This window comes from Gadus chalcogrammus, chromosome 6 (genome assembly GCF_026213295.1).
Source record: "Gadus chalcogrammus isolate NIFS_2021 chromosome 6, NIFS_Gcha_1.0, whole genome shotgun sequence".
NCBI lineage: Eukaryota > Metazoa > Chordata > Actinopteri > Gadiformes > Gadidae > Gadus > Gadus chalcogrammus.
Window position 1 is genome coordinate 21,148,576 of NC_079417.1, and position 13,167 is coordinate 21,161,742.

Below are 13,167 nucleotides of genomic sequence, written 5' to 3' on the forward strand. Positions count from 1 at the left end.
TAATGGACACAGCTGGAAAAGTTTTGAATCTTTGGTGACAATATTAAATTCGGCATTGACTATGGCCACACACTATAGAAATTATATGAACTTTTTTTTATTCATAACTTGCCAGTACACATGAAAGTGTGTTTGTTTTATAAATTCTTAAATTAGGTTATGATCAGGCCAATTAATGGCTATGTTTTTAGGTATTGAGCTACATTAGAAACCAGTGTTTGTGATCATGGTGTATCAGGGTAGACGGCCTATGTGCACAAAAATTACCAAAAAAAATGCTTTTCTTCAATCACAAGGTAAAAAGTATCAAAACCATGAAAATAAAAGATTTTGGCATTCTATTGTGGTTGGGGTGTCCACTACCCTCACTCACGTCCAGCTATCCTTCGGTGGCCCCGAGACATGCACTCATGGTTGTTGCGTCTTATCTTCACAGGAGAGTCCGTCAAAGATAATGTGTACCAATATGTATGGTTACATCCACAACGTCTCCCCAATCCAAACCAGCCATGACAATCTGCCATATTTCACAGCCACACTACAGCAAGAGGCAGACTATCATCCTGTGACCATCTACGCACATGAACATGCTAAAATAAACAACATTCAAGTCAACAGGTATTCCTACAATTGCTACACTTCCCTCTACCAATTCAACTGTTTTTTCTAAATGCACTTCACATCTTATAATGACTGTTCATCATGCTGTTGTTAAAGAAATTATGTGTTTCTGTGGGATGCTTACTATTGAACTTGTTTGCATGTGCCTTTCTCGAGAAAGCTGCAGGCAGAAATATCAAAGGCCAAGCAATTGGGGATGCTCAAAATTTGTAGCTTTCAATGACATGCTACTAGAGCTGACAGTCATAATGGATGTAATCAGGTTAAACCCTTACTAGCAAAGGCAAACCCCAGCTAATTTGCAATTGCCCCATTAACCCTCAAACTCATGGAATGGAAACATATACACTATGTTGAAATTCCGTATAGATGTAATTTCAAGTTACTCATACAAAACCTGTCTCTTTGACCGATCCTTTTTAATGAAGCCAGTTCCTTTGTATTAAACTCACTTTGTTTTCACAGAACCCTTGTACGATTGCGCAATCCTACAGTGATCGAGTCTACTACGAAGCCGGCAGTACTGTCTGTGTTGGTGGATTCCAACACGGACGTGGACGTCATTGACAGCCTGTCGTTTCCACATCAGCCATAGCCGGTGACAGTTGACTGTGGACTAGAAACATCAGGAGCAGAAGTCCAAAATCCTTGGGCCCAATATCAGGTAAAACCCACGCTAAACAACCACTTCACCTTTCCACATTAGATCACGGCCGCAACCAGTATCTTCTGGATAGATTGTTGTTGTATATGCAAACTGCCCTTCATATTTGCGCTGCAAATTAATCACACCATACCAAGTCAAAAAGGGTTTTGTCTGACACGTTCGTCAAACATTTATTTACTTTCTTTGCAAATAGTTGTGAATCATGATTTTTGCCTTTGTCGGTCACGAGTCGACTACAGACCTAAATAAAACGATGTACACATTGCACTCACATGAGCACATTATCATGCCCTGCCTTAAGTCAGCCATCATCATCCCTGTCCCCAAAAGGCCAGTTATCAACAGTCTCAACTAGGGCCCGACCGATATTGATTTTTGAGTGCCGATGCTGATTATTTTCAGAGAAAAATTACGATTACGATTTAAAAACAAAACAAAAAAAAGCATATAAAACGTAGTTTTTGATACCTTAAATATACTTTAAACACTTTTGACGAATATGTGAATTGAATGCAGAACCTTTGAGTGTTTTAGAATACATTTACAGTCAAAAATGAGTGTAATGTAAATTGTAAAATAAATAACTAACTCCCAATGTGCTGCGCTCGTGAGCAGTGACTAACACGTGCGTGCTGAGCAGTATGGTCTCACCGTTAGAGTCTACAGTATAACAAATTAACATGGCCTGGGACCTAAAGAAAAACAGGCACAACATGCTCAAACAACGCGTCTTGTGTACATTGGAGAGGTGAGCGCGCAGATGCCTGAGCGAGCGTGCTTTCATGTTGTACGGTAAAATTCTATCTCCTCTTTTTTACTCCAGCTAAAGTTGTTAGTTAGCCAGGCGAGTAGGAGCGCAATCTGCAGGATACTAAGCGCAATAACATTTAAAAAAAAAAATCTAAAAAAAAAATCGGTTGTCATCTGCGTCTTTTTGGCAGATGTTGATTATTTTCAAAAAGGCTATAATCGGCCGACTAAATCGGCAGGCCGATGAATCAGTCGGGCCCTAGTCTCAACGTCTACAGCCCGATCGCACTCCCATCAGTAGTTACGGCGTGTTTGGAGAGACGGGTCTCAGAGCACATCAAAGCCAACCCGCATCAGTTTGCTTATAGAGCTTATGGGTCAACAAAATACGCCATCGCGATAGCTCTTCACCCTCAAGCTCCGCACCACCTCTCCTCTAGAATGTCTGTTGGGTTCATTACTCTATGCACTAAACAGCTATGACAGCGCTCCAACCCTCCCCACACACAGCATCATCTAATCCGACCCACTATGGTCGATCTCACCTCAGGCGTGTCGACATACAGAGATGAGGACCACAAAATGACCGTGTGGTGCTCAGCAAACAACCGACACTGAGCTCCACAAAAACAAAATTTCATCGGACTCAGGCCTTGACATTAACGGTTGCCCGCTTGCCCGGGGCAACTAAAAGTAATATTTGGGCAAGTTGAGATTGATTTCTGGTTGCCCGAACGGGCAAGTGGATTTTCGGTGGATGTTAATATAAAGGCTATTTATTCAAGTGTTTTTATAAACTGCAGAACAACCTTTTGTTCCGCATAATCACACAAAATATAAGTATTTGCAATTGATCAGCGCGCTGTCTTCTCTTCTCTCGGAAAGCGAGTTAACAGACACGCATCGCTTCAGCGCGAATATACCCGCCTTCTGTCACTCACTCACAGTGCGGTCTCTGGCAGTGATTCGAAGGTGTTAGTTAAAGGTTAGCCAACACAGCTAGCATCTCAAGTGCAGCGCCTCCGCGATCGGTTTAGGTAGAAGGAAAATGGAGTAGTGATGGAGGAGTGCGGTTTGGAAGTACTGGATTGAGGCAAATTACCAAGGAAAGAACACGGTTTTGGGTTTCATAACTGTGCACATGCTCAGCAATAGCGATCTTTTTCACGAAATTGGACCCTCACAAACTATATATTACATGAAAGCTGAGCCTCCACTTATTCCAACAGTCCAAACCATATCATTCTGTGACTAAAACTCGCAAATAACAACTTAAGAAGAAACGGCACCTTTTCTTTTAACAACCAAAAATGAAGTTTTACCTTTTAGATTTTTGTCCACAAAGTTGATTCTGATCGAATAAAACCACCATAAACAGATAATCCAGTGTCCAGGCCAAATTTTGCAACTAAACATGGTGTTTTCAATCAATGAATAAGAGAAGGTATCTTAGGAAATAGCCAGGTGAATTGCCCCAATCCGAAAACATATTCTTCAGTGCAATCTAGTGGCCATATGTGTATTTGGCCTGGTGCATTCGATTATATTTGCCCTGAACTTTAAATAGAGGTCAAGTGTCAAAATTGTAAGATATCTAACTTTATGGGCCCTATCTTGCATCCGGCGCAAGTGACTTACGCCCCGTGCCCACTACCTCCGTCAGTTGACCGTTGCCCATTGACTTTGAATGGGGACGGACGTGCAATGCATTGTGGATCCGTCCGTTCAGTTGGAGCGTTCGCCACCGTCAGAAAGTTGAAAAATGTTCAAGTTTTTCGGCAGCGACGGTTCCGTCATCCAATCAGATCGCGTATGCAAATTTAAGCACTGTGACGCGACTCGGGCTCTGCCGATACTGGAAAGCGGGAAAGCGGGTCATCTTGCCTCGCAACAAGCAGGAAGAAGCGGGAAGAACCCGGCGAAGCGATTTGATTGGCTGACGGATGCCTCTGCAAAGACTACTCCCCCATCCGTCAGCCACGCCTTCCCACGTCCGTTGACTGACAGTGCAGTGGGAACGAGGCGTTACGCCCCGTGCCCACTACCTCCGTCCGTTGCGTGATCCCCATTGACTTTAATGGGGACGGACGCGCAATGCATTGTGGATCCGTCCGTTCCGTTGGAGCCTTCGGCTCAGTCAAGAAGTTGAAAAATGCCTCTGCAAAGACTACTCCCCCATCAGTCAGCAGCGCCTTCCCACGTCCGTTGACTGAAGGAGGTAGTGGGCACGGGGCATGAGTCACTGGCGCATGTGTCGTTGCTAGTTTACAACTGGTGCAGAGTGCTCTTTTGCCACCTGCGCCACTCGCCGGTAAATTAGGGAATGATCTTGCGCCCCAAGGGGTGGTTCGGCGGAAGGAGGAGGCGTGTTCTGGCGCAAACGGTATTTTGACGTTTCTGAAAACCATTGCGCTACTGACCAGGAAATACCTGGTTTAAAGTCAGTGGCGCGTTGTTCAGACGCTATTTTAAGGGCGCATGCCTACATGCGCATGCGATGCATACTGATTGCTTGTGCACCTCGCGCATACACTTTGCTTCTCTCATCTACACGGACAGTAGTTCCCGTTTTTGCAAACCATACATAATTACAAGGACAATAAAATATTACCACACAAGGAAAATCATTGAGGTGTCCATAAAGATAAAATAAATAGGCATAAATCTAGCGTACACATTTACCCAAATTATTCACGCGAATAGTAGCAGGCGTAATGACGGATCAAATTAACCTGGTTGACCAATAGTGGCAAGAGACACATGTACAGGCTCGGACTGGTAATCTGTGATACCGGGCATTTGCCAGAAGGGCCGGTCCACATTTCGGCGTGCGAGGGCCGGCCCTCCTTCAATCATACCGGCCCCAATACTGATTATACGACCGCCTTACTTACCTGACAATACGGATAACTCAAAGAGCCCAAGAAAGAACCTAACGTCAAATTGTTGCAATGGTGCATCCAGTATATATAGCGCTTCCTTGTCATGCACATCTATGTGACGGTTGGTATATGGTATAATTTTCTATTTCTTCGAACTGTAAAATCCTGTTTCTTCAAACTGTACAATCATTGCAACAAACTAAATTAAAATAAAACTAAAATGCTTTCTTTAAACTAAACTACGATTTTCTTCTTATATTTGGCGAATTTATGTTAGAATATTTTGCAAAAATATGTTGCGGTGCACGATGGGATTATACATCTAACAGCGAACGTTAACGGTCCATGGATGCTGCGGATGTTGCTTCGCTTATATTTTAATTTCAGTGGATGGGCTAAAAATCATGGAAAGAGTTGGCAAAAAGAAGAAAGGGGGAGCGGAGAAGATTCGGGACAAAAGGCAGAAATCTCTACAAGCTGAGGCGTCTGGATGTTTTAAAATAGATCGCTTGTTTGCTGTGGCCAGTGCTTCAACCGTTGCTGCTAGTGCCCCCGACGTCCCTGCTGCTACAACCTAACATAATCCATTGCTTGCTAGCAGGACTGTCCGGGTATGTTAAACCGTGTGGATTAATGTGGAATAATTGCAACTTGCAAGAAGCCCCGCGATCAAGACAGCGTCAAGGTAGGCCGTTTGGTTTTTAATTGTGCCCACCGCGACATGTTGAATTCGGCTCACAGGTCTTTCTTAAAGGGGTAGTTCGGAATTTTGGACATAGGGCCTGATTCCGAAGTGAGCATTGGTATTCTATATCACTGGAGACAGTTCAACACATTTCATTCAGTCCTTCTAGTTGCAGAGTTCGCTCGTGCTAGGCTAGCGCACGTCAACGGGCAATGCTAGCCTGCTATTAAAAACAGTCTTACCCACTCCACAGTACACCCGAGGTAAATCAATTATAACGCCAGACTATAGATTGAAATGTCTGTGTTGATAGAATAATGTTAGAAATAAAACTAACCTTGCATCGCATGAATCATCGAGGGACTACTTTCTCAGCAGAAGCGGAATTCTACTATGCGCTGGTTAGGTTTGTAACCGAATCACGACAGAAGAACGTAAACAGAGAAGCGTGGGACAGAAGCGCAATTGAACGACTAGGCAACATGATGGTTCAGTGTGCTTTTAGAAATTGTAGAAATAAACGGTACAGATGGGCACCACAAAGTTTCCACCAATTTCCAGTGCGAGATCCAGAAAGGACTCAACTGTGGCTTGTTGCTGCTGGCTTTGACATCAAAACACCGGCTCGTACATGTACGGTTCGTTGGATACAACAAATTCCTCATAATCGTCTTCAAAAGCAGATGCATCGCTAACTCCTCCAAACGTGGCCATATCTTGTTAATTTAATACGCTTGTAGAATTCCTTCGTTCACTGTACTCTGCCTTTGTAGCAATGACAGCGGCAGGTAACCTAGGTATCAGTCCGCCGCTGCCGTAGCCTACGTACAGGAATATAAACACTGCTGCTGAGACCCCGCAATTCCCTCAAAATGCAATGCAATGCAAGGTTGGTTTTATTTCTAACATTATTCTATAAACAGACATTTAGATTTATAGTCTGTCGTTATAATTGATTTACCTCGGGTGTACTGTGGAGTGGGTAAGACTGTTTTTAATAGCAGGCTAGCATTGCCCGTTGACGTGCGCTAGCCTAGCACGAGCAAACTCTGCAACTAGAAGGACTGAATGAAATGTGTTGAAAACTGTCTCCAGTGATATAGAATACCAATGCTCACTTCGGAATCAGGCCCTATGTCCAAAATTCCGAACTACCCCTTTTATACATGTGCAGGGTTGGACTTCCCAGTCCGACCCTGCACATGTATATAAGGAATGGACACCTGTCAAAGTGGGTTGTCCGTCAAGAATCAGGAACCACAATTCTGAAGACTGCGAAATCACCTTCTGTAAATCCATTTAACCTTACTCTGCAACTTACCAGTTAAGTTGAGGTTACTCATAATTTTTCTATTGCACAGTGGAATGGAATACGTCTTGGGACAGAGGATCAGACGCCAAAGGGAGAGGGTCTACCGGCCCAGACACACCTATCTCCAGTGGTGTAGTCTATTTTATTGTAGTGGGTATACTGTGATGATTCCCTCCCAGCCTCGGACACAACCCGTCCGACCGGTACGTGTACGTGTGTGGCGCTTATGGGGTGTCGCACCACACTCACCAACGCAGGGGTCTACAACCCGCTGATTTAAGAGTATAACGATTATCAACAATCATGGAAAGAACCAGTTTTAATAACAGTATGAACAAATAGAACACAAAAATGACAAGTTGTCCTTTGTATATCTATAGTAGCAATAGCACATGCTAAACAAGGACAAAATCTACTCAAAATAATTTAATGAACTGTTTACATCCATGGCTAACCAGTGCATGAGAAGGAGATGACAGGAGACTAATGTTTCACTCTTTCAATTGCTCTAATTTGAGCTCTTACTGTTGTCATCTAACATACCATACAGTAATTGAATTGTGTAAAAGTGTGAAATTACTGCACCTTAAAAATGACCATGAATTAGCTATACTCTCATTTGCATAGTGATTAACATTATGAATTTCAATTGTGTATACCAACTGTATGTTGGCTGACATTTACCTATAACTTTTTTTCCCTCCACTCTAACCAAGGATGCCTGTTTTTAAATTCCCTAGCCTGACACCCAGTCTGAAAGGCTGGCCAGGGGTTCTCATCTAAAAGTAACAAGGAGATATAAAGTGGGATTAAAACATTGTCTTCTGTTGACTACTTATTATGTGGTTTACACATTAATACGGGAGGAATGGACACACACACACACGCACACACACGCACGCCCACGCACGCACACACACGCACACACACGCGAGAAGGAGGGGCTTGGCCCGCCAATTAACGTGCAGAGATGCAGGGGCAGCTTCGCGCTTCGTAACAGAGACAAGGCAGAGCGCGAGCGTGCAGCGGGAATTTTATGAATGGTGAATGTAGGAGATAACTTCCCCTGCTTAAAGTATTTTTTTGCAGTTATACCCAACCGATATTAACGAAAAATAAACACAGAAGTGAAAGATCTGTCACAAGACGATTGATACGTATCCGTGCACATTTTTAAGTGGGTATACGCAAATCCTGGTGCGTTCCTAGTGGGTATACGGCGTATACCTGCTTATCACGTAGACTACACCACTGCCTATCTCTCCCTGAGTGAGGAGGAATGCAGGCGTAAGCTACGCCTGACCCGTCTGGCTGTCTCCGACATCTGTCATCTCCTGGCAGATGAGCTGGGGACTGATGCACGCTGTCCCTATGCCCTCCCTGTTGCAGTGAAAATTACAGCGGCACTGCATTTCTATGCATCTGGGTCGTTCCAGCATCCCCTTAGTTGTATTGGACGCATTTCACAATCGGCAGTAAGTTCGGCTATACATGCAGTTACGTCAGGTCTAGTCCAACATGCTGGGGAATACATCAAATTCCCCGTTACACCTGACAGCCAGGAAAGAACTAAGCAGGAGTTTTGGACCAAGTATGGGTTCCCTGGCGTCCTTGGTGCTATAGACTGCACCCATGTGCAGCTACGTGCCCCATCACTAAACGCACTCACATACATAAACCGGAAGGGAACTCATTCAATTAACATCCAAGTAATTTCCGATGCTAATTGTCGAATAAATCATGTCTTTGCCAATTACCCTGGCTCAAGCCATGACTCCTTCATATTGGCAAACTCGACCATTCCTGCCATATTCGAGGGGAATCCTCCCTTGGATGGGTGGCTGTTAGGGGACAACGGCTATCCGTTTAAGACATGGCTCATGACCCCATTTCTTATGCCAGCAACAGTGCGCAAAATGGCATTCAACAGGAAACACACACAAACACGCAGTGTAATTGAACGTACTTTCGGGATTCTGAAAATGCGCTTCAGGTGTTTGGATAGGTCAGGTGGTACTTTACAGTATGGTCCTCAAAAAGTCGCAGCATTCTTTGTGGCATGTTGTGTTTTACACAACATTGCCATGAATCATGGATGTGTCGATGACATTAATGAGGATAGATCAGAGGACTTAATGAGACGTGATGCTGAACTGCATGTGCCGATGCCATTACGTCCAAATGCCCCAGCAGCAGCACGGGAGAGGAGAGCTCATCTGTCAGAGGAGCTGCATCGTATATAGTTAGGTAAGCAAACTAATGACATCTCCGCTCTATTGTTTAGCATTGTACAAATATTACCATTACGGGTGTTGGTGTTTCGCCGCATCCCGGCCAGCTCCCGCTCCAGCATGTCGAACCCGGTTTGCTGGAGCTGCAGGAACGGGTGGTCCTGCGGTCTCATGCTGCTGCTGCTGCCACGGCGTCTTGCTTGAGGGCGCCGCGCGGCTCCCTCAGCTGCCCTGTGCGCGCTGGTCCCGAGGCCAGGGTCTTCTTCCTGAGAAGCTACGTGACATTGTTTTGATTTATTTTATGGCTGTGTTACATTTATTAAATGTCAAAAATGATTAAAAAGATTTTCACGAGACATCTCTATTTATGTGAACTTTATTTATGTACCTTGGGGTTGGACAGCTGGTGCATCGGGTTGGGTGCCGACCTCTAAAGCCCCCAAAACCCTCAACACTTTCAGCGGTCAGTGTTGACGCAGCGATATCCTCTGCTGGCGTGAGGTCCTGGTAACTGCCAGATCCTCCTCCAGTCTTTTGACGTGCTTTCAAGTTGGCCGCAAGCTTGGCCTTTCCTCTTCTCCTGACGTCGTTGTATCGCTTACGGCAATGGTGAGATGTCCTATTTTGTCCAGCTGCTGAAACAATTACGGCGATTTCCTCCCAAGCCGCTTTCACGGAAGCAATTTTGGGTGGGTTTCTCCCATCCCCATATAAAGCCAACTCGCGTTCTTTGACTGCTCTGACAAGGACATCGGTATCTTCTGTGGTGAACCTTTCATTGCGTGCGCCTGGCAAACCCGCCATCATAATAGCAATCCGCCATGGAACATGCGCCGATCGTTCTTAAAGGGGATGCGAGAAAACGCTCTGATTGGTTCATTGCACGTTACGCCCAAACCACATCTACGGGTAATTAGGCTGCTTCAGACCAACCCTTTTGACACTTGCGCCGCGGCGGAAGTGTCATTTATCCGCCTGTAAAATAGCGATAGCGCCGTAGAACCGCCCACAAAGCTACTTGCGCTTTGCGCTTTCCCACTTGCGTTTCAGACCGTTAAAATAGGGCCCTATGTGTCTCATAGTAAGACAGCGCTCCCAACGACCAACCGATAATTATTTCAGGTGGAAATGTTATCTTCCACTTATGCTGTGTTGTGTTCCATTGCTTTATTCACTTTAACCAAGTATTATCCCCATTGAATATTTCACTTGCACAACAATCTTTCTTTTGGCACAAAAATGACATTATCGCCCTTGCAGTTGTGGAAATATACTCTATTTACTTTGGGTATGTTCTTTCCTGAAAAAAACTTTTCCCCTGATATCGAAAATGGTATAGAATATCGATATTTTTCCAGGTATAGTCTTGAAGTTAGAAAATCCAGTATCGTGACTGATACTAGAACGATACTAGAATTGCGATTGTGATTAATCAGTTAGAGCTCAAAGAAACGTGTAAGTTAAAAAAGACATATCTTTGCTACTACCTCTGACATTTAGTTATGTACATTTGCATAAAATCATGCAGGTCTACATATAAATTGGCGATAGCTTGAATAGTTTGCAATGGTGGACTGAAATCACTTCATGGCACGATGTGACCGCTCGATAAATAAGTAAACAAAGAGAAGTTTGTTATTTTTTAAACACAACATGTGTGGAAGCTAACGTTCAGCTTCAGTCTGAGCTAGGATGAGTTTTCTGATCCCCAAAAAACCAGGCCGGGTGCCTGGCAAAATGAGCCCCGTTCACGATTTTGATTATAATTTGGACAAGTGAACGTCACATTCGGGCAAGTTGAACCTGACCTGTACTTGCCCGATGGGCAAGTGCTTTTGAAACCTTAGTGTCAACCCAAATACTTGTGTACACTTCAATACACTTGAAGAATATTGGAGGAGAAAGTCCCGTCAGTTAAAAATAGTAATGCAGTTTTTAAATCCATGTTAAAATCGGCAGGATATAAAGCTAGTTGGCTTAAAAAAAAAAACTGACCAATGGTCACAAACAGTGTCAAATGTGATGTGTCAGGTCGGGTCAGTAATATGATTGATGCGTTCAAATGCAACAGAAAAAAAATAATAATAGAGATTTCGGTGAAAACTTGTTTTCCCAGTAATATAAAATAAGATAGTAAAGATAGAATTATGACCTCTTTAATGTCCTATCTTGAACTATCTTCATCTTATCAGAAATTAAAGCAATATTACAAGTTCTATTTCAAGGAGTCTCGAAAATTGTATCAATAGGTTTGACCGGTTAACCATGGACATCCCTTATATACATATAAAAGTATATCATAGATTGTATGTTTTCTTTTGTGTTATCCCAGTTATGTTTTTTAAATTTTTTTATTATTTAATATTACTTTTAATAGTTCCGGGACGTTGGAGCAATAACCTGGTGTTTTTACACTTCAGTCTGCACTGTGAATTTGAAGTAATGTTCAGTTTTTGAATAAAGACAGATTAATCGATTATTAAAATAATCGTTAGTTGCAGCCCTAGCTGATACGCTGTCAAGACAAAGCATCATTCAAAATGTGCGGGAAAGTTGAAATATTTCAAGTGCTCGCATGAGTAGAATCACGCGAGAGAGACGCACGTCTCTCACGTGGCCACTTCATGCATCCACGGGATAAGGCTAAAAGAGCGATGTGTGATTTTATTAATCAATATCAGAAAATTCAAAGGAAGAACGGTTTTAATCGGGAAATTGATTATTTAAACCCATCCCTAGTTGAAAGCGCTCCTAATTTAGTTGTAGTCTGCCCAATGGCAGTCTTTCTATTCTATACAACAGACAGACAGACAGGACTAATGGTTGGTTTCGTCTTCCAAACAGGTCCAAATCCGTGTAAGGGCCTTTCACGAGGAGGGCCCGCAGCTTGTAAAGACTGAGGACCAGGACATCGCTATCAGTCCATCAGTGGGGTCCGACACCACTGAAGGAGTCCACATTACCACCTGGGAGGATCTAAAGCTGGACCTGGGCCGCTGGTACGACCTCAACAACGTGTCGATCCACGCCTACGATTGTGCTCTTACTCTTTTGACGACCCACTCGACAAAAGCTGTGCCTGCAGAGAACCGAGCAAAGACACCGTTGGCTCCAGCATTGGACGACCTATAAAGGAGAGATAATCGGTGCCTTTGCAACAATCACCCACACTTGTCCGCAACACCACACCCTCTTCAAGGTCAATCCAGAGTTAAAAAATGCTCTGTGCGCTCCCTGTGAAATGCATTATAAAAACACCAAATTGAGCATAAAGTGTGAAGCCATTATAACGGTTGAACTTTCAGACAGTAGCAAAAAAGTGTGGAAATTTGCCAATGGCTGCCTTGCCAAAGTTGTGCCACCGAGGCTCTGGACGACCAAGGAAGACGTTATCCAACACTTATTGGATTTGAACATGGTCGATTTCAAAGTTAGAAATAATGAAATAATAAGCTGCTCACCATGTCCAATTACCAGAGTCACAACAGCCCTCTAGCACTATATGGTCGGTTTTACAAATGCAAGTCCTCTATCCCGCTGCACTAGTTTGGGTTCTATTGTGAGAACGGGATTTCTTTTTCTTTTTTTTATATTTACAATTATTTGACCGATGACAACAGAAATACAATCTGTGTTCATTTTACTTTAAATAAACAGTCTTCTGTATTCACAATGAACGTGTAGTTCGCCATGTTTTTTCTATCATCAGCTGATGCTTTACTTCTTACCGCTGGTATATGATGATAGACAAAAGTCTGTAAATCTGTACCCTCAGCTTAGAATCGGTGTGCACTGTTTATAAGATACTCGTATTAGTAAACTGATCTCGGACTACTGAACAGTACCCACATTACTAAAGATATGGTTGACTTCTGCATTTATCTTTTAATGGGGTTTACTGTGTTTATCTCGATGCAACCCGTTTATTGTTGGATGAAAACCGCATTCAGGATGCCCCCTTTAGTAATCTGAAGGTAGGGTTGGTAATCTATAGTATATGTATCAACTAAAAATGGCGG

At 43.4% G+C, this 13,167-nt stretch overlaps 1 long non-coding RNA gene across 1 annotated transcript; it reads left to right on the plus strand.

The window, feature by feature from the left end:
* The first annotated feature begins 473 nt into the window (after positions 1-473).
* On the plus strand, positions 474-12,801 carry LOC130384576 (uncharacterized). The gene is made up of 3 exons (XR_008895892.1): positions 474-618; positions 1,087-1,285; positions 11,993-12,801. It is a non-coding gene; the product is annotated as an uncharacterized LOC130384576 (long non-coding RNA).
* Positions 12,802-13,167: the final 366 nt, after the last annotated feature.